The 27,477-nt window shown below is 38.7% G+C and overlaps 1 protein-coding gene and 1 long non-coding RNA gene across 2 annotated transcripts in view; one reads left to right on the top strand and one right to left on the bottom strand.

Annotated features, from left to right (window-relative positions):
• Positions 1 to 27,477, bottom strand: part of rtn4rl1b (reticulon 4 receptor-like 1b) — a 119,045-nt gene that overhangs the window by 37,586 nt on the left and 53,982 nt on the right. The window lies entirely within an intron of this gene.
• On the top strand, positions 3,462 to 26,873 carry LOC306908875. The gene is made up of 3 exons (XR_013788039.1): positions 3,462 to 3,511; positions 26,332 to 26,520; positions 26,816 to 26,873. It is a non-coding gene; the product is annotated as an uncharacterized lncRNA (long non-coding RNA).

Below are 27,477 nucleotides of genomic sequence, written 5' to 3'. Positions count from 1 at the left end.
CGCCAGCGGTTTTAAATTTTAAATCCACAATCCAGATGGCTGCTGGATGATGACCTCTCATGGAAAGCGTTGGTCACAAGGTAGCATTTATGTCACAAGCCTGATGGATAACTGATGGATTCTGGTTGTAGATTAGACATGCCACCAAAACAGTGGTCTGACAAGCTTTAATAGCGTTTTTATTCCTAAAGCTCTATAGGGATAGGTCATACACACAAAAAACATGTAATTCACCCTCATGTCATTCAAAACGTGTACAGTATATGATTCTTTCTTCTATATAAACCACAAAAGAAGATATTTGAGTGTGAGCAAATAATGGAAGTTTGGAACTTGCAACGCCAAAATCTTGGGTTTGATCCCGGGGAGCACATATACTAATACATGTATGTCTTTAATATACTGTAAATCACTTTTCAGATTCATTTTGAGAATCCATACATTTGATGTAGTATAGTAGACTGAGAGCGATATTAAGTATATAAAGGGATAGGGAGTTCTCCCCTGTTAGACTGATATTTACAGAGGAGTTTTTCGGCTCTGACATGTCCTCCAAACCCTCTGGCATTTTACTACCGACAATTAGGCGGGACGTCCCAGCGTGCCGCGTTGTAAACAAATGAACCATAGTATCAAAAAGAGTGAATCTTTAAATATCTTGTCTCACTATGCTGTTGTAATATTAGCTGTCAGACAGTACACAAAGTACAAAGTTCATATTTTAAAATAGACAAATGAGAGTGATTTGCATTAGACTGGGAATGCAACGGAACCGTCTCAAGTCAATATATTCTTCTGTGCAAGAGGTCAGATATTATGAACATGCCAGCAGATATGGATTTTTGCCCGGTAGGTTAATTAAAAATCCATTTGTAGGCATCGTAATAAATTGTGTCCACTGCAAGAAAAAAAGAATTTCCTCAATCAGTGATTTCTTGGTTTTCTAGTAAAAATATGTAAACACCCCTAGAACAAAATTAATTAATTTTGGAAAAATTGTGAAAAGATAATAATACCAAATATTTTCAGAGGCTTGAATTAAGTTAATCCTCCTACTCCACTGTCAAAATGGTTTTTCATTTTTAGATAAAACAGTTTGCCAAATGGGGAAACAAATCGTTTCAGATGTTTTTACTGGAGAACTGAACAAATACCCTGGAAAATTATTGTTTGCTGTGATCCCTTACAGAGCTTTTCTTTAGTAGCTTCCTTGCGTTATATGTATTCATCGGACGCACATGCCTGGCACGAAGTCCACAGAACTTCCGGTCCGTGTTTGGTAATAATATAACAATTAAATTTTAATAAGTAATAATGTTTATTCATATTTTATTGTATAATCATTGAATTAAATTAAAACTACTCGATAGTTATTGATTCTCTGCGGAGGTCTATACCGGAAGTTAAGTTTGTGGCACATAATATTTGTTTGTTGTTCCTGCTATAATCTAAGGTGACAGTACCTGGGAAAACAGTGGCATAATTTTGGAAAGAAAGGCTCAAATAGTTAACTAGCTTTCAACTGCCAGTAGTTAAGGAAGAGCATGTGTTTACCATAGTTAATACTTCAGCTTGCTGGCAGTCACGTAGTATGGGATATACATGTGATGTGGATAGGTGATTTAGAATAGAGAATACGTTTTTGTTTGTGGACAGAGAGAGAATCTATAAGCTGATGCGAACAGGAGAAGGGATATGAATTATGAATCTTCTAATATTGGCTTGCATTCTGCAGCTCTGGCCCAGCGTGTTGGACACACTGCAGCCCTCAGCTCGGCCCTCTTTAATCTCAGCCCTGGAGGTCACTGCTTCCTCCTTCCAGATTGGCAAGTATAATGAGCAGAAATGAGGAGAAGACTACAGGGGAGCGGGGGGCGAGAGAGGACCTAAATGAAAACGGCGCCTGTTTAACATCACTTGCCACCGTTAGGCTATATTAGATTTTTATAAGCACAGAGGAAAGTGGGTGCCAGAAATATTTTTTTGCTCACCTGAAGCACTTTTAATGTCAAATGGGTTTTCCTTGAGAGACAGGCCATATTATATGATTCGGGCATGAAAATACTTGGGGAATACTATGGGAAATATAGTTGTCAAATGCTTCAGTCTGGTTAATGCTGGTTACACATGATGCCTTTGTATAGTCAGGTTCTAAACAGGTCTACAATAGATATCTCAAAAATGGCCTAATTGAATAGACCAGTGGTTCTCAAACTCTTTCTCTTTTGTGTAGGGTGCACCTCTTTGTGGTCCCATAAATAAAGACTTATAATCTTAAACCAAAAACATATTCAGTTATACAATGCTGGAAGATCAATTATTTTGGTTGGTGGTCTTATTTTTCTGATGTTTGATTGCATAAAATCTATGATAAATATCTATATTTCAAAATCTTTTCATTTTTGGGTGACCTATCCCTTTAAATAAGCGGGTGTAAAATGAAATGCAAGATTTGCCCTGGCATGAACAGAGGGGGTTCAGAATATGGATGTAGGAAGATCACATCTGGTCAAACTCTCTTACGGATATGTAAATATGCAGCTATGAGACGTGTATGGCTTCCTGATAGAGGCACAAGGTTTTCATCGCTGCTCATAAATTATTCAATACTGATGACGATCTACGCTGATGTTTTGTAGCTCAGATGATCACCAATATGCTTTAATCTAAAGGATGTAAAACATATGCTGTAGTCTTATGTAGCCCATCCCATCTCGAGCTAACTGCAATAATTAAGCCCAGCTATCTGTTAATGTAGCAATATGGCGGAATGATCCAGCATCCAGATGAGATACCGTGTAGGCACGGCACTTAGAAGTCATATATGCTTCCAGTTTACAAAGTACTCGATCACACCCTCTTTGCATGGTCCCTGATAGCAGGGTGCTGAATGTTATAGCATCTGTGGTTGGAGTCACTGAAGACTTTTCCAGTGTACAGGGATCCATTAGCTTTGGAGTTTATTTGCTGTAATCCCAACAAATACCATCGCTGACCTTCCCTCCTACCTTGGTCCGACAAGGCCAGTTTGGATTGCAGAGTTTGTTTGAACTTTCTTGATATAGTATGTGGTATGTTGTAATTTTACAATCAGCAGGCTTAGAGTAAACCAACGAGAAAAAGAAATAAAACTACATAAAGACATAAATAGATTTAGAGTGTCAGGGATAATCGGATATGAGGCTGGAGCGAGGCAATGCCTTCCAATATATGCTTCACAGTTTTAACATCCATGAACTAGGAAGTAAAAATAGCAATTGTAGTTGTGTTCGTGCTATTGACGATAAAGTGTTTCATAAAGATCCAACTACAAGTACGGTAGATATTTGAAGGTTGACTCTCCTGAAAAAAAATCATATGGACTTCAAAATCAATAGCTTGCAAATACTGATTTTATTGTATTTTGTCCTTTTTGCTACCTGAATGCTATTATTCAATGGGAAAGAATAATAATGCGCAGCATAAAGATTCTCCTGTGGATCTGAAGAAAGCCATACAGCTTCACCATGAGGTGAGGAAATTTTAACAAACTGTTAATTCGTGGTTGAACCAATAGTTTAAATGCTACTGTACTGTACAGATACCAGTCCAAATACTTAAAAAAACTGTAAAATAGTTAATGATGGTCACACTGTTCTGTATCTTCCTGGAAATACACTGATAATAAAGGGTTGAAATCATAAGAGAGTTTTTTGAGGTTGACCACATCAGAAAGCTCATCGCCCATGTCGGCTTTGGTTTGGAGTCCTCTGGAGACATGCAAAGCTATCATAGTTTGCATGTTTCTGTAGCGTGCGGTTTCCAAACTATTTCAGCTGAAGTGGCTGGAAATGAGGCAGTGTTCTTGTACAAGGCGAATGTGCTGACTCAATCTTCTGCTTGACATCCCGCTCCAGCGATACGCTTGACATCACTCAAGCGCTTGTAACAACTGCGGCTTTCTTCTGAAGTTTGTAAGGGAACGAGACACTCAGGAGAACGTCTGAAGAGATAAGGAGATACGGTGCAAGTAGCTTTAAATGTGAAGCGTATCTGTGGATAAAAGAGCGTATGAGATAACGCATCTAAGATGGTTAGATAGGGACGAGATATAATTATTTAGACCACAACTGTTTGTATAATGAGATGTGATGAATGTTTCTTTCCTAATCACTTTGCTAAGTTTCAGAAAATATGAGGAAAAGTACATTAGAGAGCCGTGGAGTTTTTATGCAGCATGGTGGATCTTAATCAAATCAATGAGGAGCACTTGAAAAAGCTTGTTAGCCAAACAAGAGGTAAGCAAATAGCTCCAGAGCCTTGGCTTTTTAGAGGCTTCTTAAAAGCTTGCAGAGTCAAGTAATCAGAGAACTCATTTGTAACCTTCTCGATCCTAACCTGAAGGGCTAATGGACAGGGAGGATCTGGTAATGAGAGATTGAGAAGGCGTTAAGAGAGGGAGCGAGTGAAAGACGGGACTGGAAAGATGAAAGGATGAGTGGATAAGGATGAGCCTAGTTTCCTATAATGAATGAAAGGAAGACATCACTAATATAGCGTGTTTAGTTTCAAGGCGTTTATTAGCGCTCCCTTGGCATGGCTTCAGATGGTCTTTACGTAATTAAGTTGCATTGGAGAACTTGAGAGCAACTCTATATTCCTACAGTATTTTACCTGCTAATAAAGATTTATTGCAGGCATTGTTGAATGAGTTACACGTGTTTAAAGGTACAGTTCACTCGGTTTTACAGGCTATTTCTCTTTTTCACGTCACTATACACATTGCATGTCAACATTATTTATCATTTCCGCTCTTGTCCTCCTCAGAAGAATAAAAGAACTAACGCCGGGACCACAAATCCATCTCAGGAGCACCACTGGGATATGGCCAGAGTGCAGTTGTATCTCGACTTTCAGAAAACAGCGATGCTCTAAAAATTACTAGTTGGTTCTAGACTCGCTTGCGATACACAATCAATGACAGGACAGCATCATTCATCATATAGAACAGTAATAATAAAAAGAACCCAGAATTCGCCTGTACTGACCCGACTGCTGCAACCATTGATTCCCATCACACCCTTCTCCTGCTCAGAGAAAACTTCTAATATTGCTCTTGATTTCAGTGAGAGACAGACAGACCAACACATATAAAGCTGGAAGCGGTTGAAATCAATTATGCTCGCCATGAGAGAGAGAGCATGGCCGTCGCTGCTCTGAGCAGGTTAGCTTTAATCATCCGCACACTCTCAGTACCATTCAGCTGCTCACCACTCTTAGCCGTAGACCTTAAAGCCTTTGATATGGATACGTCTGCAGCCTTGACACTGCTCTTTTTCAGCCTCCAGCCTCCGCTTTAAGAATTGATTGCTTTGCTTTGGCCCTCCGAATTGCTGTCTGGAAAGAGGGGTGCCCGCTCATTCTGAGAAAGGTAGCATCAAATCAAGTGGAAATCTGAATGACTACATAAAACGGATGGAGGGCAACCTTCCTCTACGGAGGGGCACGGAACAAACTGTCCCCAGACGTCAACGATTCGACAAGGTTACCAGCAGTGGTGATGGACAGGTGGCTGTTGTAAGGCCGCAACGCTTAATAGTGGTGGTGTGATTGAAGTTTGGCTAGCTTTGAAATTCTGTTGACCTCACATGGTGACAAAGTCATGCTCAAGCTGTTTGCGAGGAGCATGCCCTGTGGGTTGGCTATTCATATGTGAGTGAGTGATATAAAAAGCGAAGAACAAGGACTTCTTAAGTGTGTCTTATGTGTTCAGCCGTCCTATGTCAACCTGAGTGCATTCAGAATTAAGCAAGCTGTGAGCGTTCTAAAGCAAACACAATATGGACCTCTGTCTCTCCAACCCTCCCACCATCAGCCGGTCTAGACGATTGTAACATTACTAATCGATGATTCACTGAAGGCTGTTCATGCAGAGGTAGACTCCTCGATTCCTAAGCCATGGTGTTTTCCTGGCCAATGTCATATGGACTTTACTCTCTAATCTCTCCATCACTAAAGTTATCGTAATCTTAGCCTCACACGCTTGCCCCATTACGTCACATCCGCATTTATTTATCATTGCTGTGCACTTTAGTAGCCGCACCACCATACTACGCACGTGTGTTTGTGAGAGAACGGGTTTTAAAAAAAGAAAATTGGAAGAACAGAGCTGGTCTGGATGAGCAGAAACTGCCCATGAATTAGTGATAGTGTTGCCCTTTCCGAACACGTGCGCCCACACTCTTTCCCGAAGTCAGTGTTTCTCAACACATTTTTTTTCTAAAGCATGCCAGTATATTCCATGTAGATGTGGATCATGGTCTGCCCTTCGTCCCCCACCCTGACATGCTCACTTGTGTGTTGACACGCAATCAACTGGAGCAGAAATGTAGGTTTAATATTTAATCCTTCATGAAAAAATAAAGTCCTAGCAAAGAGGGAGGTGCCTCTTTTACTATGCATACTTCTCTGGACTGTAGATTCTCCCTTTCCTCTTTTATACGCATCTATACGAATTTCAAATTTCATATCTGCTCCGCAGGTACACTTGCGTGAGGGTGAATTTTCTCAATCTGCATTACACATAAAGAGGCATGAGACAGAATACTTTAAGGTATCAAAATTCTGTCATTATGTACTGAACATTATGTTTTTTCAATGGAACACAAAAGATGATACATTGGGAAAAGTCTCAGTGGTTTTGTGTCCATACATGGAAGTCAATGGGTCGGTGTTGCTTGCTTACCAAGGTTCTTCAAAACAATTATATACCTTTAAGGTTTTTGTACAAACACATGTCCAATAAATTGTGGTATCTGTAGAAACACGGGATCTATAGATGATCTCAAAGTAAAACAAAACAATCACCTCAATGTATATAAGCCCCTTTAGGATCTACCTGAATGGCAGATTAATAAAAAAACATGTAAAATCATCAATCATTTTAAAAATCATGAACCTATGAAAATCCAGAGATGTGTAGGACAGGATTCTTAGAGTCAAAGGTTCATTAGCAGCTAAAAGATTTGGAAGCCAAGTACTCGTCCTCTAGAGCGCGCCTGGCTCCCTTGTGACCGTCTCATCCAATTCGCATGGATCTTCCTGGCCTGGTTTAATCCTGGCAGCACTGTGGAATCTTTAAAACATTCACTGGCCCCTCTAGGTGACACTCGGCTCATGTTTTCCGACTAGAGGATTTGACACGTTTTTTTCAAGGACACAAGACATGCTGTACACATCGTAAGGCTGGAGAGAGAGTGGGTGTCAGGGTTGCATGCTCAAAAATGGTTGGCAGGTTGGCAAAGATATAATTTTTTTCCTTCCCAAGGTCATTTTCACTCCTCCTAGATTCCCCACCATCGCGCCATTCAGAAAACCCAAATTTTCTGTGACGACATACGAGTTGCGTTCAGAGTTATATCTGTCTTTCAGAGTAAAACCATCAACTGCCTCCCTACCACTTCCTTTTATTTTTCCACATCTTGAAAAAGCAGCCAACATCACAGCATGCAAGTGATGTCAGTAATGCTTTTCCACTTCTCATTATAGCTGGATGAGAGAGATGCTTCAGTGTCAGATGCTGGCACTTGCTCAGAAGTTGAGCAACGGATGCCGTGTCATCAACAGCGACTTCGTCTCATTCCTCCTACTTGATGTTCTTTGGCATTAAGTTACTGACATTTCAAGTCTTGACAACGCATTAATCCGTTCACTTGTTTGTATAGGCTAGGCCAGGCTCCTTACCGCCTCCTGCTGTTTGAAGGAGAATCAGATCAATAAACATCCATCCTGACGTATAAAAAGAGGATCAGTAATACTCAAAAGTATGAAGTTTATAGAAGACATGATTATGTTTATCAAAGAAAGATTATTCTGCCAAGGAGTGATTTCTAACATGATTCTATTGATTCTTTGTGACGGTAAATGTATATATGTGAGACTTATTGCTCTCTCAGCATATTTGCAGTCTGGTATTTATCATACTATGTGCAAATCAATAGCTGTCCCAAGACTGCAAGACTTAACATTCACCTCCCACCTGTTGTATGTAAACTATTTTCTTAAATAATTGCTTGGAGAGATCATTTTCATCACACAGGTCAAATATTTGTCATTGTGTTGAAGTAAAAATATGTGTCATTGTGCTGTGGAATATGTACGCGCGTGTCTTTTATCTTAGGCTGAGAACTTTGTGTGCGTGTGAAGAAGCAGAAACTTCAATGAATCCAGTGAGGTGAAAGGAGTAATCTTGTTGAAAAGAGCATAGTGAGACTGCAAAGAGAGCTTACTTGTGACTCTCATGCTGAGGTGATACTGTAATGATATTTTCAACATCACACACAAACAGACCTGTCTGTATTTCTGGCTCACTGAAGGTTTAGAAGTATGAGCAACCTTCAGAAAAAAAACATTGTTGCTCCTGGGAAATGAGGACAAAGTCATTGAGATTTTGGATAATGAAAATATAGAAAGTAGGCAGAAAATTTATACTACTCATTTTAAAACTACAGTAATCCCTAGAAACAAACTTCAGCCCTAGACTGTTTGTTGAGCTTTTTAGCTTAGACTATTGTCTCCATTGCCTGTTTACAAAGAGTATTGACACTTTGGAAATGTTTGCTTTATCTGAGGTCTACGGGGAGGATTCTGTCTAATACAATTACTTTCGTCTGCTTTGTGTTTGATCTCTGTCTTTTATTGAGTGAAGCTTTGATACTGGTTTAATGCTTCCGGCGGTAAATGCCGTTGCGTCGTCTTGTTCCTTATCTTGGCTATTAGCACTCTGTGACTGGGTCTGCCCCCCTTGTTGCCTTTAGCTGACCTAGCCTCTCCTCTTTCCTGTGCCTTGCTCTTTATCTCCACCCCAAGAACAGTGTTGAGAAATTGTTTCAACAGAATGGGTTTGTATCTGTTTGTTCGGTGTGTACTTCCAACCCTTAGAGAAATCATTTTGTATCAGAAGAGCTTTGCTTATTTTTCATGACCTTTAAGAGAGAGAAAGTGCTGTTTAGAGTTTAAAGATGGATGCAGTTGTTTCATAGTATAACTGTGGAAGTAGGCGTTTTGCAGAAGCGAGGACAAACTCTAGATAATTATGGTCACAGTACGATTAAGGCGTTTTTGTCAGTAATAATACACCTTGTCTAAACTGAATTAATTCTGAAAGACCTGCAGAACTCCACAGATCTGCAGGTCCACAAATAAAAAAATTAAATGAAAAGCTTTTCTTTGGTCATTCGGCACTGATTTGTCACACTTGCATTAAGGCAAGATTGGAATCCCTATAGTTTTAGGCTGGTTATTGATACTTTTAGAATAATGCATTTTTAATGGAGACCACCTTCAGAATTCAAGGTTCACCTTTACATGGGTTTTTGTAAATTATGTGGAATCTTGATGGGGGTGTTGTAGCTGCAGACAATGCCACATTGACTCTCTTGATGTACAGATGTTTATGTGTTAAGAATGATTGAGGGCATTTTGGCTCCCTTTTTCCCAAAACAACAAAATCAAAATGGCCGCCAGTTTTCTTGATCACTAAAGCAAGTTCTCTTGCTGCCGCAGCAGGACTTTCATGCCTGCAACTTCTGCAGGTCATCTGCTGTACTCCCATTTCTGATGAAATATTGAAGACAGGTTGATCTCACTCCATCTCTCTCTGTCTCTCTCTCTTTCTGTCAACCTCTTGGAAAGGCATATTGCGAGTTGCATTTGTCCTCTCAGCAGTTCAAAGCCGAGATGCATTCACCTCACTACACTAGAGGAGAGCTGACATGTCTAGTGCCACAGATGCATGAAAGAGCTTTGTTTTGGTAGATTCACAGCGATGAAAGATGTGGAGGGGAAAGAGGGGGGAAGGCTGGAGGAAAGGTCAAAGAAAAACTTCAGGCCTGACCTACACTTAAGATTGTCACACATAGACTTAAAATAGCAGAACCGTGAAATAGGGGTGCGTAGTGATAAAATAAAAAGCTTTGGTGCCAAAACACATACAGCACCTCCCACCGATAGGTGACATTGCGATGATTATACAGAGGCCTAGTTGAGGAGTATTTCTTTCGCCTATTACATTATTTTTATGAAAACACTATTTTACCTGAAACAGGTAACTACTTTTATTACATTGATAATTTATGGAAAAGTAGTCGTCACACACTGCAAAAACGATACATTTCTTAGTAATTTTGTCCTGTTTTGTAGTAAAAATTCGTATACATTCTTAAAGCTGCAATACGTAACTTTTTGCATCAGTCACCCCTCTCTCTCTCTCTCTCTCTCTCTCTCTCTCTCTCTCTCTCTCTCTTTGAAACATAAAAAGTGCAGGTTACATAAAAGGTCAAAAACCTATATTAGACACTTAAAAATGTATGATCCAAATTATAACAATAATTTTATAAGTTTTCTGTTAAGAATTAGGCTTAGGAGATTTGATCAATAACTGATTTTTGTTAATTTTATCTAAAAAGTTACAGTTGTAAATCAAGATTAATTTACTTGAAAAGCAAAACGACTTACTGTAAGACAGTGGTTTTTGAACCTTTTCGTTGTAAGGCCCCCTTTGGGTAGGATGCACCGCATTGTGGTCCCCCAAATAAAGACTTATGATCTTAAACTTAACATATTAATTAAACCAAAAATATATACTATTATACAAAGTTGGAACATCAATGCTGGTCTTATTTTTCTGATGTTTGAATGGCAAATTATACATTTCTATCTCGTAAAATGACTTAAAAACTGCCTCAACCCTGCATCCATCCTAGGGCCCCCACTTTAATCACTTTAATATCTACTGCTGTAAAATAGAGTTGAGATTATGATAAAAACAAGAAAAAATATCTGCCAATGGGATAGTAAAAATATTCAAAATTTCCCTTCCAATTTGGTTTATTTTGCCTACCCAACTGGCAGATATTTGTTCTTGTTTTATGCATAAATTCACGAATTTTAATATCTTAAGTAATTTTGCATCTCAAGTAAAAGTTTCTTGTTTTAAGAGCATTTAGATAGTTGTACTTGAAAATAAAAATACTATAAAATTCATACAATTCATCTCTGTTTGTGGATAGCATACGTTTCATTTTTATGTTTGTCTCAGCATTTTTTGATATCAAGCAGTATCTCAGATCCAGCAATTACAGACGTATTAACCCCACCCATATGCCAGTGTGTCCTTCACTATTCCCTTTTTGTGTTCCATGAGGGTGAAAGTAAATGATGAAATGAACTATCATTGATGTACTGTACATCAAGTACATCATTCAAGAACAGGCAAGCAAAATTTAGGTGCATGTGTTTTTTTAGAACATACTAGTTTCATTCTCCAAACACAAATAGTTTCACTGGGACTACAGTACAAGCTTTCGTCTACAATCCTGTTACTGTGATGTTTTTCAGAGAATTTATATTATTCATCCTTTAAGGGATTATAAGCAGTTCGTCTTCAATATGTCTGTAACACTTTTTGTGTTGTAAATGACAGAAAGACGGACCTGAACTTTAGTGTTCTTGTAGCTCAAATAGCCTGGTGCTTGTAACACCAGTGTTGTGGATTGAGTCCCAGAGAACAAACAGACTGATTTAACTGAAAATGTTGTTGATAAAAGAGTCTTTTCTTTCTAATTCAAGGGGCAAAATAAAACATGGCAACTTGATTTATTTATTTATTCAGCAGATTATGTTTCCTCCCTGTATCTCATCAGTAGATTTCTGGTCTTGGTTTATCTTCCTTCAAGCCATTTTTTTCTCACACCTGTTCTTATGAAAGACATAGTCTTTTTATTATCAGTACTCCCTTCTTAAGAGCTTTGAGGATTATGTTCCCTAGAAAGCAATTTCCTGTTGTCACTGTATTTAATTATCCATGCGAATAGAAAACTACATTTATTTAAGCTGAGACAAAACAAAGCAAATAATAAGCATGTCAGATCTGCAGAAGAAAGAGCGACAAACATCTAAGAAAAAAATTATGGGATTTTATATGCGGTGCAAACGCCGGCAATCAGGTGGCATGTGTAAAGGTGTTTGATTGTACCTTTTGGCCCTCTGTGTGTCAGAGGAGTAAGTCTTGGATGCAAAGCAATATTTCATGTGCCCTTATCTGGGCGAGAGAGAGAGCAGGTTTGGTCAACCACCGAGCAGAGCTGAGCTGGTACCCACTGCCAGGAAGGGTTAGATTAATCTCTTTTCCTCTCTCACCGTGCTACAGCTGCCGCATTAAAAGCATCCATGCAGAGCCAATTCCCCCTGAACCCAGACTCCTGTGGACAGAAGAGCCAGCAGGTGACCTAGGCCTTCGCCTTCGTTTCCCTGTAATTCTTCACCTGCCTTTGTCCTGTTGCTCTCCGCCTCCCTCTCGCTCGCTCGTGCCACATTGGCACTCAGATCCTCCCCTTTAATCAAAATCATCAGTGTGGTGACTCTACACTGAATTATGGTGGACAGATTTCCACACGCGCTGCTCATCAGCACTTTTTGGGCACTTAAACAGCTCACAGACTGTACAGTCACATCCAACTGCTCGCATCCCTCCATCCATCAGACGTGTCCATCTGCCCGCATGATTCAAATTCACACTCTCATTATGCACACCGATGTGAGGCAGGCAGCGCTGGGGAACTGGGGTAAAAATAACAGCCACCCTTTCTGGAAACGTGTGAAATTCCTCACATTAGAGTCCTAATGGTTTTCCATTTGGAACACAGGGATGTCATTTCGCTACATCTTTTTTAGCCAGATAAGAAAACGATCTTCTGGTCTGGTCTCTAAAAAACACAGTTTATTCTAATGGAAAAAGATTACATCTCAAATTAAAAATCGCTCGTCCTCGGCCAGTGCTCCTGACAGGAGTTAAGACACGATTTCTGATTTTGTGATGAGGATTTTGATAATCACCCCTCCCAACAGCCTATGACGTCACAGAATTACCCATGCATGCATATTTATGCTCACTCCAAATATTATTACATTGTCCAATATCTCGCAATGAACATCATGAAGATTACAAGAATATATTTCCAGCAGTCTGTCAGGGTTTATTTACTGCATTTCCAAATATATGAAGGTTCTGAGAATTCTTGAGAATAGTCCACACACCGCTTTTCTGAGGCGCTGCCTGTTCAAGTACAACTACAGTATGGCAAGCACTTATCTGCTTACCTTGCGGCTGGGAAACAAGGTATTTAAAAGGAGAAGGTCAGGTGTAAAATAGAGATCCGCCGTACCGCGTGACGAACCTCTGATGAGGAAATTCATCAAAACCATCAGCGTGTCTGGCAGCTCCTGTTTTGTCTCGCTCGCTTGCTTTTTTCTCTGTCTCTCTGATCATAGAGCTAGCCATTCTAGATTCCTTTCAAAGAGGTTATTGTGTATTCAGGCACCTGGATGGATAGTTTGCCACTCAGGATGGCTCCTGTTAATCATCCTGTAATGTTGAAAGATTTATTCCAGGTTTTCGCAAAACAAATATATTCATTTCTATGAGGCACTTGTTTGGTTATGGTTTGTGCTACTTGACTTGACAAATGGCATCAATAAATGAGAAGGTAGCCGGTGCATTGCCTAGTTAAACTAGTGGCATGTATTCAGAGTCTGTTGGTTTGGCGTAGGCAAATATGTTACGTTATAAACCAATTACCTGCCTGGGTGGCTCTATAGCGTCTATTGGAACGTAATAGAATGTCAACATGTTAGTGAAGGCATGGCCATTTCAACATTTACATTTACAATCTATTACAGCTACAGTAGCAGGGCCACACAGGGCCACAACGCCAGCATGGGACTTCAATTGCACTATCTTTGCAGCTATTCAACAACAACCATTCATAACTGTCTTACATGGTTGTACCATTCTAAGCAAGTTATGAATGTGAAGACTCCCAGTCCAAGATGATTGTGTCAAAGCTATAGAATAGAATGGAATGGAATGGAATAGAATAGAATAAGTATGGAAAAAGGGAATTTGTTGCCTCTGTAGCTGTTTCTACATTCTGTGGTTTTATAATGAAAGTGTTTTGTTTGTTTTTGTCATGATTCTGCCTGCTCTTGTCTTGATTTTCTGGTCTAGGGGCAGAATCATGACAGACCCACGTGTTTTATGTGGAGAGGAACATATTATGGTCAATCAGGACATAATATGCGTTCTCTCCTGTCTCGTCATTTGGCCCTGCCCCTCTCGTTTCTAGTATAGCTCTCCTCCTGTGTCGCATTACCCACACCTGCCCATCGTTATCCCCTTTGTTAGTCTCCCTATATAATACCCTCTTGTCTATTGTCTTGTGTTCGTTGGTTGTACAATATCCCTTGCTTGTACTCCTTACTGTGTCCTTGAAACCTTGTCAAGTAACGTCTAGTCTTAGTGTTTAATATTGAGATCTTGTTGAGTGTTTAGTAATCCGTTTATCATATTTGTAATTGTGTACTGTTTTGTTACTCCCTCGTGGGTTTTTGTTTTGTTCCTGTTTTATTATTTATTAAAGTCTTGTTAACCCCTTCATCTCCTGTTGCCTGCGCTTGGGTTCGTTCTCTGTGATTCCTGACAGTTTTATTAGTTTCCTCAAATAATTCCTTATGAGAACACATTCTGAGATCATTTCTACTGGTTGTATAATACTTTTGCAGAGTGTAGAAAACATTGCCTTGTTTGAAAAGTCACAAACTGCCAGCAAGACATAAAGTAGTGTGCTGAAGTAAATAAGATAAAAGCTAAAAATAAATAAAGAGTGAAGTAGATTTAATGAAGAAATATGAGCCTTAATGATGTTCAGAGCATTCATTCATTAATGCTTTTGTTTGTATATTTTTTGCTTTGTTCACAATCATCATGAAAAGCTTTTGCTCACAAAAAGTTTTTTGTTGTGTTTTCGTCTGAGCAGAATATTTCAGTACAGTTGGATTAAAGAAGACTGTGTAGTCTTTGATGTGATTTGTTGTTAGCACTTCGTGACTACAACTATACAATATTCATTTGTTGATCTCACAGCAGAAAACATTTTTGACGGGAACTGACTGAACTTGAACCTGCATCCCCACACGAAGCCCACTTTTACAAAGTATACAAAGCACAATAGTTTACTGCTGCACTATGGTTATGTCATCTACGACTATATTTCCTTATAATTTGAGAGTTTGGGATTCAGTCTAGATGATTTTTGGTTAAAAAACATTGTTAGTATGACAAGCCAGCAGTCAGTGTATGACATTAAAAAAGACATTAGTCATTCTCTGCCCCAGCTATCTCAAATGTATAAATGTTTCAGCTGACAGTCTTAGAGGGTGGCTGGAGATAAAAATGGCACCATGGTCATGATGCCACAACCCTACATCAACGCAACGCTCCGCAGTAGGAGGTTGGAAAAAGGGTCTCCTTAAGATGCCATATCAAAATAGGACCGACAGCTTGTGTGGGAACAACATCATCATCATCACTGAGCCATGTTCCTTTATTCCCAACACATGCCACATGCTGGGATGGGGCCGCTTCTCCCTGGCAGTGAAAGCTCGCGGTACTTTGATCATCCTCTCCTCTCTTTCACTCCATCACTTAATCAGCTCTAGCTGGCTGTCAGTACACCTCCCCAACCACCCCACCCTTCATGCTCCCAGCGTCTCACTTGGTGTTCATTTCTCATCACTTTGAGTGTTTGCAAAATGAAGAATAATTTGGTATGATCTGATCTGGCCACAACCAACTTTCAAGATGGCCTGAAGATTTACAATAAGACAAATCCCAGCATTAAAATATAATCATTTGTTAGTGTTTGGTTATTTCCATTACAAATATACATTATTCTGGCTATGCCAAGCTCTATCATATCTTATTGGGTAAACATTTTTCACATTGAGACCTTCGAGTATGGTTGTGGACAATGGTGGGGTCTTGAAGTCAAAGGTCGAATCCACTGATCTGAGACTAAATGTTGACTGTTGAAACTCATATGTAATGTTTTAGGTTCTGGAGTACTGATGTTCTCATTGGACTTCAAACTCATCTCAAGCTTACCTAGCAACATGTCCTTCAGAAGGCCACAGTTGTTGACCAGATTCACCGGGTATGTTTTGCACAGCTGGACCAGTCTGGGCCATCTTGAAAATTCATGCTTGTCTAAGCTATTCCTTTCAGCAGGATATACTGAACCATAACTAAGAACTCCATGAATCGTTATCGAGCTATGCAAGAACAACACTTGCAACATTTTCTCCAGGCAATACAGGCTACACAACAATAAACAGGTAGTGTTGGGATAATGGCCCATCAAAAGTGATTTAAGCACTGTGCCAATTTGGCACTCAAACCCGTGTGATTATGAGAAACAGAGATTATTGTAGCTAAACTTGCTTGAGGTGAAGTGCATCCTCAGTTATCACATTTAGCCACTATAAGAGGACAGTGGATACAAGCACTGATCCAGTAATTGTTTTGTGTTGAAGTACTTGCCTGTGCCTCTTTATGTAATCACTCTGTGTTTATTTATGGACAAATTGAATCCTATCGGTCAATCAACAATCATATTATTTTAAAGCATGCAGAGAAATGAATAACATTGTGTTGAATCTCAAACTACCTGTATAATAGACCCACTAATCAGATTAAAGTATCTCATGATCTTTAATAAATCGCACAGTTTATAACACAAAAATGTATTGTCTTTACTTCTATCTCCAGAAAAGGGATTCCAGTATTTCTCCGCGGGCAGATGAATGCTCATCGAGAGAATATGAAACTAAAGCTAATGCTGAGATTATGGCAATGGATGGGGGTTTAAAAAAATGAAGCTCAGTATGTCTTTATCAGCTACCGATATCAGTCGCATGACATATGGCACTTCTCTCCTCTTTCCCTTCAAAGGAATGTGATTATTCGAGTGATTATTTTGCTCCGAGACACATCTGCTGTTAAAAATCTATTTATCAATAACCATTTTCCTGGCACAGAGTCACTGGATCCTAATTCTTCCCCAAATCGTCTCAGTGTGGAGAATCCTTTGACGTCCGCTGCATGAAATTCAAATGCGCCCATTACCTTTATTATGTGCTTCCCAAAGCTGAATTATAGAGTGGAGAAATGGCAGAGACCCAGCACGCCAAACGCTAACACCTATAATCAGAAATCTGTTAAAACACAGGGCTGAAAAAAGGTCGTCGCATAATATTTTTGATTGTTTCGTTTCATTCGGTGTCCAATATGCTTGAAAAGGGTGATTCAGACAAAAGCATCTAAATAACAGACCTTTGACTGAGCAGTATCTGCATATTTATTTAACAAATCTAGCCGGAGATAAAGAGCAAAGTCGCTGATAATGTGTGTGAATGAGACCTCATCAAGCCAGATGGGAACTGTGATCTTCCTGTATAATGCTGCCATGGTCAGGGTTGATGGTTTGGATGAGAAACTGCAATTAAGGTTAAAGTTATAAGCAGAAGTAGCCCTGTATTTAGTGCTTTGCATTAGTGGTACGAGTGAGCGGGCAAATTGTGGGCATTTTAATGGCCTCTTATTGTTTCGTCAAGGTTATTGGCCTCTGCAAAATGTTTCGCCGCCAAAGATTGGAATCTGGTTTGCACTTTAGAATTGAATTGCATTTTTTTACGGTGCAGGTGGAAATGAAGCGTGATGAAACACGCTGAGAAAATGAGTTTGAAATTCTCCACCAGCACAAAAAAACCCCTCAAATTAGCTGAAACAACATCGGTTAAAGCGAGAGGGAGGGGAGGACGGGCAACTTGGGCGGCAGGGGAGGGAAGACAAGCAGAAATTCAGGCACTGATAGGGCAACCAAATTGATTCTGCTCATTTCAGACAGACTGACTGTGCAAAATAAAATATGAGTGTTTACACTCTGCCGCTCGCCTGAGGAGATCGGCTTCAGATATCAACAGCCTGAATCATTTATCCACATTATACGAGACACATTAGGCTGCATCAGTCCCGAGCCTGACCTGTTTGTACCTTTCTGTGTGTTTGGAGAGGAAGACAATTGTCGAACCTTTAGTTTAAATGTTAATACGTGTTGACATGCACGGTTCAGCTCTGAATGCTCCGTAAACCAATGCATAGTTTTAAATGGCCATAGAAAAGCCCTTGGATGTGTCTGGAATAGTGATATTAAGTTACCAGTACTTTGGTAGTTTACTAAATGTAAATGTAGAAATACAGGCATATTCTGTACATACAGTAATAGCATGCTGACTTCATTTTGGAACCGGCACGCTGTCTGACTTACTGACGCTGATGCTGAACACTGTGGCTTTAGGAAAGGAATTTAAAAACAGATATGTCAGAATATATTATCTGTGCATTAGTCTATACAGAGCACATGCACGATAATAGACCTGAGGCTGCCAGTGATGTCATTAAAGCGGCAATTCTTTGGTTTTTTTGAGTGTTCAACAATGGATGTTCATGTTTCTAGTTTTAAGAAACGCTATATATTTCATAAAGTAATGTTTGTTTCATTCTGTGAACTACTAATAATATTTCTCCCAAATTTCGAATAAAGATATTTCTATTTGCAGAACACAAAAATAGAAAAGTTTATCCGTGCTTTTATCGTATTCACTTTTAAGCAATACAACAGAAATATTTGTACATGTTTTTAGAAAAAAATATTTTTAAGCGATAACCTCGATTTATCACAGTTTTCATGTGTCTTGTCATTCTGTCAGTCTTTAGCGTATCTGTGTTTATTGCTTCAGAGGATGTAAAACCAATATTTAAATTTTTCATGGATATTTTTCAAAGAGATTTTCCGACCGTATACATTTAGTAAACCATTTAAGAAATACTGAAACTGTAGTGACCTCATGAAAGGGTAAAATACATTTTACTTGTATACATAATAAAGGGTATTTTTCCAATGTGCAAAAACTGACACCAAGGATTTGTGACGTTTGACTTTTATTAGTGCTGACTACTGAAATTTCAGTATAGTGACAACAGCAGTTTGAAATGAGCAATAATGGCTTCATGAATATTGTACTGTTTCTTTCTCCAGCTGTCTCTTTCTCTGTATGTGCGGCTGTCACTTTGTGGCACGCGGGCTGAGCATCCTCTGAAGGACTGATTGAATTTTTCATCCTATGCCTGACTGATCACAGCAAGTCACATCTTAGCTCTCCACTAAGATTTATACAAAGAAAACGAACAGCTGGAAACTCTCAGTGCAGTCAAAAATAGATATATGCCATTGGTCCTTACCACATTTTTTTAGCTTCATCATACACTGCCTTTATTATGAATGAATCGTGTGGGCTATGCATGCTATATACATAAATGAAGTGGCCATTTTTGCATCTATTGTTAAAAAAGATAATACAAAATCCCCAACTAGAGTCAACTAAGTGAATCTCTGACATTTCCAGCACTGAGTGTAATGTACTGTAGTGTTGTAAAGTATAGTGTGGTATAGTATAGTATGGTAGGCATGTATCTATGGGTTGGTTGTGTGCTGGAGAGTGTGTGGTGAGCTTCACTGTATAGCCCCCTCAAGAATCCCCTGTAGCAATATGCGGTAGATCAAAGAGACTTCCGGGAGACTCTGTCCACAAACTCGCACTCCTCTCCCCTCTCAATGTGTACTCAAACAGACAAGCCCTATGAAGAACAGACCTGGATTTGATGAAACTTTGCTCAATTATTGATCAGCCTGCACACTAGCCAGAAAAAGGAGGAGGGGGAGCGAGAGACACGGATAATAAGACAGAAGGTAGCTATAAAGTTACTGTTGTTGCTATCGCTCACGAAAACATCCTCTGGGTTACGCCAATAAGAACGGATCGCCATGATGCAGTTCCTGTTTCTCTTGAGAGTAGCCTGTGATTGATGGTACATCTCGGAACTGCCAATATTAATGGAGATCTCGGTAGTCATTCAATTCACTATTATCTCTGGTTGTGGGCCAAATCGTGTACTGTTTACACACTACCCTTGGCCATCTTGTATAGTATTTTTGTGTAGTGTAGATTAGTTTTAAATGGCATATTTTAAGATATACAGGCCTTTGCCATTTGGAGTTGAGGGAAGGGATATTTGAAATGCAAGTGCTAGTTTGAGAACATTTAGGCTCTCCTCTTTCCACTACATAGGGAATGCAGTGGCTGTTAAATGCATAGTGTCATAAATAAGGTTTAACATTTTACCTTTTTCTTGTCGCTGGGGTGGTAATCTTAAAGGTTCCTTTTTGTACCTTTACAGTACACAGCACATCGAATGTTGTACTTATATTTTTGTACGCTAAGGACTTATTGTGTACCCTAAAGACAGTTTAAGCCCTTAGATTATCACCTCAAAGACAGAAAAAGTACAATTTTAAACGTTTTTCTGACAGGGCCTTTTCACACTTTGTTTTTGGGGCAATAATGTGCAACTGTTGGGTATTCATAGTAGCCAGAGCTTTACATGCAAATGTATGAATGCAAATTTGGGATGCACACTGCGTCTGAGATGTTTATCTACTTAGACCAAGCAGCAAGCATTACCCAGCATGAACCAGGCTTTACTAAAATAAGCATATATTAATGAGGATAGCGTTTTTAAGAAATGATCCAGTAATGCAATATTTCACTGTTCACATTTTAAATAGCAAATTTTGAAGTTTTGGCAAACCTGAGTAGCACAGTTTGAGCGGAGAGGTAAATGTGAATAGCTTAGCACAGAATATTTTGTCTTGAAAAAAACCTAATGAGTTCATATTAAAATCTCAGACGTTTTAATGAAGACTTGTCTTGGCACATTTGAGCAGTTTGTGACATTGCTGAAACTCTACATTATAAGCACGTATGGTTAGCGGTGTGGTGTGCTGGAGTGATAATTCACCCAAAAATCCTGTCAAAAAATGTTCTGTTGACATTCTGTCATTTCAATCCTTTGTGACTTTCTTCGGCATAACACAACAGAAAATAGGCTATTTAAAAAAAAGTTGTTAACCAGCACCCATTGACTTACATTGGTTTTGTGTGGATACAATAGAAGTGAATGGTACCGCCACTGTTCAGTTACCAACGTCCTTCGAAATATCTTAATTTGTGTTCTGCGGAAGAAGGAAAGTCATACAGGTCTAAAATGACAAGAGAGTGAGCAAATAATGATGGAATTTTCTCTTTAAAGCAGTAGTTCACCCAAAAATACCTCTTACCTTCCCACAAACCCCTATGATCTTTTATAGAGACATTTTTCAATGTCAGTTATTTCCATACAATAAAAGTGGATGTGAACGTTCTGACTAACATCTCCTTTTGTGTCAAACAGAAGAAAGAATGTCATACGGGTTTAGAACAACACGAGGCTGCGTAGACAGAACTTCATTTTTCAACTGTCCCTTTAAGCAAAAGCCTTTATTTGGGGACCATTTAATCTCATTGCTGTCTGGGATATATTTGAGATATTAAATTAATCTCTTTAACGTAATTTGCTTTCATATTGAAACTCGAATATGTATAGCTTAAAATAGTTTCAAATTCGTACTCGGGTAAAAGGTGAGTCATTACTATGGCTATATTAAGGCAGCAGAGATTTTATGAGGCTATAAATATTCAGTAAAAACAAATGTATTCATCATTTTATGTGGCCTTGGATGAGGAAGTGACATAATTGGCCCATACAGTATATTCTCATCGTATGGATATTTCTGGTGAACATATAAAGCCTTGCTGACACATTCCCAGAACAATGGGTGCAGCATGCCATGTGAAATTAAAGGCCTCGTAATGATTAAATTAGCAGAATCTGCTTGTGATACAGCTGATGGAAAGAAATGAGTGGGAAAGAGAGACAGAAAGGAGGAGGAGAGGACCGAGGGTAGGAACGGTGATAAGGAAAAGAGGCCTCTCATTTTCTTTCTCATTGCTCGCTTTAATTAGACAGGCAAGTGTGATCTGAATACTGACTGAGGATGAAAGAAAACAAAAAGAAGAGAAGCAACAGGGTCGGTGCACTGGGGGGCCACAAGCTGAGAGGCCTGCAGCAACATGCATTTGAATTGTAACTTTGATACAGACAAACAAATAAATGTGTGCCAGTAATAAAATCAAGTACATTAAATGAATGTACAAATAAAAGATGAATTGCACGATATCAAGAATTGCAAGAATTTCCTACATAAAAGGAACAAGAAATAACAGACAGGGAGAGAAGACGAGAAATTGAAAACGCGGTAATGAACCGAGGGCAAGGTTAAAAATGGAATATCTGAAAGATTGCCAATTGCAATACGGAGGGGAAGAGAGGAAATATGGAAGAGTTGTAAGGAAAGGTGGTTATGAGTATATCACCTGACAAAACCCTGCTATGCTGTTTATAAAACTCTGGAGTTGAAGTGGCGGATGTCTTCGTATGTGAGAAGATCATTTTGAAGGAGAGCCACTGCTGGCTAGCTTGGGTCTCCTGTCTGCTTAGCAATGGCACAGATTTTTTCATGCCGCCTTCCTCACACGTTTTGCCTTACTCACAGAGTTACCCACCGTGACGTCGACTCTAATTTCGAAATCCAAAGAAAACGACCTGGAGGCAACAAAGAATCTCTGAATATTTGTATTGTTGATTTGGCACAATCAGAATGCTAATAGTTGGGCTTTTGCCATAACAGGGTACAAACCAGCAGAAATAACCAGCTGTTAAAGTTTTGTTAGCGTAAGCGGAGGTACCTGTAGGGTGTACGTAAGAGGATGTGTATTTGTGTTTCTGTTGCTATGAATCCGTCAGGCATAAGACTAAAAAAGAGAGCAGGTGTCCGTGGGGTAGATGAAAGAATACAATCACTATGTTTTAACATTAGTCATAGAACATGACTCAAAACTGTTTTTGAGAATCATCATTATCAATATATAGTCATCAATTATAACTTTTTTTAGACTTGTGGTTTTGACAGTATTGTGTTTCTAGGTTTTGAGAAAGGCTTTTCTTAAAAAGTTAGTATAAATTATTATAATGAGTTGACGTACAAGCTTTCCCAATACAAAACCGTAAAGTTCTTTTAAACTTTTTTTGATTTCCATAGAAGAATTTGAGAATAGCATGCGAGTATAAACGACAATGTTTCTTTTTAGAGAAACTGTTCCTTTGATAAGAAGAATCTAAATGTGTGTTTAAGATATATATTATATCTCTGTTAAAAATAAATAATGATTTGTTATTATTATTATTATTTAACAGAAGATAATCTATTTTTTGCGCTGCCATATCTCAACAACTTTAAGCTTGTACTGCAGTCTTTACTGAAACGTCTTACAAGCTCAAATGTTGGGGAAATAAATGTCTTTTGTAGCAGTTGATAAAAGTTTCATCAGGCAGAGATGGAATAAAAAAAACATCTTCTAAAACTAGAAATCTCAAACATTTCATGATTTATTGATATCAGAATTAAGATGAATGACTTTGCCTCTCTCTTTCTTTCTCTGTGTCTGTCTGTACCCAAGCACCTCACATGAAAGTCTGTGCCAGAGTTTACGTTTATTTCTTCTGAATGTGGCAATGACCCGCTTTTCTCTGTGTACCTGTTCAATGGCACGGCTTCAGTGAGAAAACTGATCAATTATTCAAGACTGTCAGAACAGGAAAAATGAAAAGGGCTTTCAAATGAGTCATAATTCCTCAATAATGTTTTTATCCCCTTTAAAACTACAAGGGTACTAATCTTTATGCAGGGTTAAACACCTTGCTATGATGAAATTCAGCGCCATTAAAAATCACATCAAGTTAGAGTCAAGTTTATTACGGGACCATTAGTTTATTTGGTGTAGCTGAACACTAACTTTGCCGCTACCTTATTGGCCTTAGCAGCGTTATTTTTGTTCAAAACTTGACGAACATATTTTTCATTCAGTAAGGGTATTAGCCTATATCTAAGTCGTGCATATTGTTTAATGTATTTTAACAGATGACAAAAACGTGAATTCAGTCAGCCTTCTTATTAGAGAAATCAGGACGTTTTAGGTATCCAGAACTGTAGAATCATTTGGGAATAGTTTATCTTAAAAACTTTACAGAGTGCATTTTACATTATCCAATATATCTTATGTGACATGCACCATATAACAATGTATATTTATAAAAATCTGTGTTTCTGGCTGCATGAATAAATTGATAAATTTAGTCTTATAAATTGTGACCGTATCATCTTCTATTTACGCTGAATACCGTGGACGCGTCTTGTGAAAATAACATAAAAAAAACATGGTATATTGTGGCATCCCATTACTGTTTATAGACCATGCAAGGAGAGAAAGGCCTATTCAATGCTAAATGTAGTTTCCTGCTATAACCGTAGCCTACTACAATGGCCTCTATTTATGATTAAGCACCCTTATTAGATATTATTAAAAAAGTATTAGGGAGACGACGGTCCGGATCTATATATTACAATCTAAATGACACCCAGGCAATATAAATGCTTACTTTCCACATTATAGGCCTCACTGAAAACTCATCATACTGGTATGCAGCGATTACTGTGGTAGAAAATAATCCAACTGGTTCTTGCTCTCTTGATTAAATTTCCTTGCTACTGGCTGACACAACAGGGTGCAAATGGCCCTGGATGGAATTAAAGATCAAAGGAGCGAGACCTCAATAATAGATCTCATCCATTTTCAACAACCGATCACAATTTTGTTATTATACCGGGAGTAAATACAATATGTGCCATATGACCTCTAACTGCACTTCTCAATGCATGTTCTGGAAAATAAAATATAACATGTGACATATAACATGTGACTCCAAAATCCAGGCTAATGTCATTATGAAAAATAGTTATGAAAATAGGTAATGTGTCTGTATTGCTGTAAATTATTGATAATAGAGAATGTAAACCAACCTCAGTCCGTGTTGAATGTTGCACCATGATATTACATTTACGCATTTGGCAGACGCTTTTTTCCAAAGCGACTTACATTGCATTATACATTTGTTTCTGACTATGTGCAATCCCCTGGGATCGAACCCATGACCTTGGCATTGCTTGTGCCATGCTCTAACCACTAAGCCACAGAAAGACTTATTGCTGCCTGTGCGTTTAATGCAGTGTTTTGTTTTCTTCGATTAGGAAATATAACTCTGGTAGGCCGGTTTAGCTGTGTTAAAAACTGCAATAGCATTTAGCAGAGTTGTTCAGGAAAATCCCAAAAACAAAACAAGTAACGGTATATATCAAAACAAAAATAGCAGCGGAGTATGATCCTCCCAAGATGGTGGCGTCACTGCAACACGCAACATAGGTTCACATTCTCTTTATGATAGATTTCAAGATACAGTACTCAGATTTATAATAATTTATAATCATGATACATGCCGAAATAAATGATTTTATGGACACTACGTTTTATTATATTGCACAAACGTTGACATTTGAAAAAAACTTAAATGTCCTTACCTGATCAATATGAATTTATCAAGGTTGTAATTTCACAGAATGTTCTTTATGCAGTATGATTTTATGTAGAAAGGAGTAAATATAAAAACAAAATTAGCAAGGATTTCAGAGACTGGCTCATAAACACCACCTAGCAGATAAAAACAGTTTGTTCTCGGTAGGAAACCGGCTATACAAGGATATGCATGAGACACATGAGAAACACACTTTGCAGTTCACCAGATGAAAATGTGCTAAAAGCCAAGTATCCTGTATAAGTACAGACCTTCAGATAAAGTAATAACTGAGGAGAGCAAAGGGCATAATTGGTTATTATGTGTATCTGATAAAAATCTGTTGTAACTGCAACCTTTGGCACTGGAGGGCACTACGAGAGTCTTTCCAGTGGCATTTGTGTTGATTCGAGTGACCTTTGTTATAAATAACAATGCCTGCTGTGATCCAGGGAAGCCTACTGTTTATCGACGGCTCTTGGACAACGAGAGCAACATCCGTGAAAAAGGCCAAATTTATCTAATGAGCTTCATAAGTGTGAACTCTCAGCCCCCTGTCAATATAATTGAGGGATTATGAGTTTTCACATGACAATGTCAAATGAGCAAGCGAATAGACACTCATTGAACCAAAATGTACAAATAAAAATAAATGTTGCTCAAAGAGAATTGATTTATATTATCGATGTGATTTATTGTAGCAACATATTAACAAAGAACACATCTACTTGATAATGATGGCTTATTGTGGTTAATACATATTGCAGTGATAAATAAATAAATGCATAATACCCAAACGTGGCAAGACTGGACTATGGTGACATAGCAGAAAGTTGTAGTCACTTGTACCAGACGTGATGCATCATTGAGTTTATGTTCCCCTTGAGCTCTGGGAGTTTGTCTCCTCTCCTCTTTTACAGGGGTGCTTTATTGTCGTCCACCATTGTTTTTAATCATCCATCTGTTATCAATTAATAATCATCCATTTTCTTCAGGACGGAGAGAAAATGAGATCTGGCTGCACCTGAGAGTGAGCCCTTGGGAACACCACAGACAGGCAGGCCTGGAAGTTTTGACGGGAAGGAGCAGAATGAATGAAATAAGTGGAGTGTGTACATACTGCCTGTTTGAGGAGGATCAAACAAAGCATCCACACCAGCGCTGACATGAACACAGACCTGCAGGTTTGCGTACAGATCTGGTTAAAAGCCAAACCTTTTGAAAATATAAAAATTTTGTATAATAAAACTGAATTGAGGATATTTAACACACTCCTCAACAGCAGAAAAATAATAGTCATAACTTGTAGAAATAAAAATTCTTCATGATTCATGATTTATTCACCCTCAAAACCTGTGTCTTTTTCTTCTGTGGAACCCAAAAGAAGATAATTTGATAAATGTCTAATGGTTTTGTGTCCAGAAAATGGAAGTCAATGGGGGCAGTGTTCTTTAAAATATTTTCTGTTGTGTTCTGCAGATAAAAAGAAACTCGCCATGAGGGAGAAATGACATGAGGGAGAGTGAATGAAGATTTCTGGGTAACCTATCCCCTAGATGTATACTAATGTCAACAGATGAAGCATCTAAGGTTAAAAGCATCTAAAGGTTAGGTTTAGCAGAAAATATAATACAATGCTTGAAAACAATGGAAGTCTATGAGATGCCCTCAGTAATAAAGTTAAACATACCAATGTGTGTTTATGTGTGAGTGTTTGCATGAATACAAAGCAGGCAGGTTGCAAATGGTCTATCAGCCTTGCAAAACACACTTACCGCTTAGCAATAAAGAGCCCAGAACTCAGAGGGCACGCAGGGCTGATGGGATGGCAATGGAGACTAACACTCAATGCACCAACTGCCTCTGAGTCATAAGTCAGACTGGGGAGATGTGAGAAAGAGGGAGCAGAACGAAACGATGGCAAAGAAAAGCACAATTCGGGCTGAATGAGCCGCGTACTTGAGACGTAGGGCTGATTTAAATAGCATAGGCTTTGATGAGATAGGGAGGCCTTTGCTCCTTCAGATATTGTTTACAGGCAGGCAGAAAACAGAATTGCCGTAGTCTGTTCGGTGGTTTAGAAAGTTCTAGAAAGTTTCCTGGGTCTCAGTGGTTAGAGCATGGCGCTAGAAGCGCCAATG

Source organism: Barbatula barbatula, assembly GCF_947034865.1.
Source record: "Barbatula barbatula genome assembly, chromosome: 19".
Lineage (NCBI taxonomy): Eukaryota > Metazoa > Chordata > Actinopteri > Cypriniformes > Nemacheilidae > Barbatula > Barbatula barbatula.
Note: the sequence above shows the minus strand (reverse complement) of the source record. Positions and strands in the feature narration are given on the sequence as shown.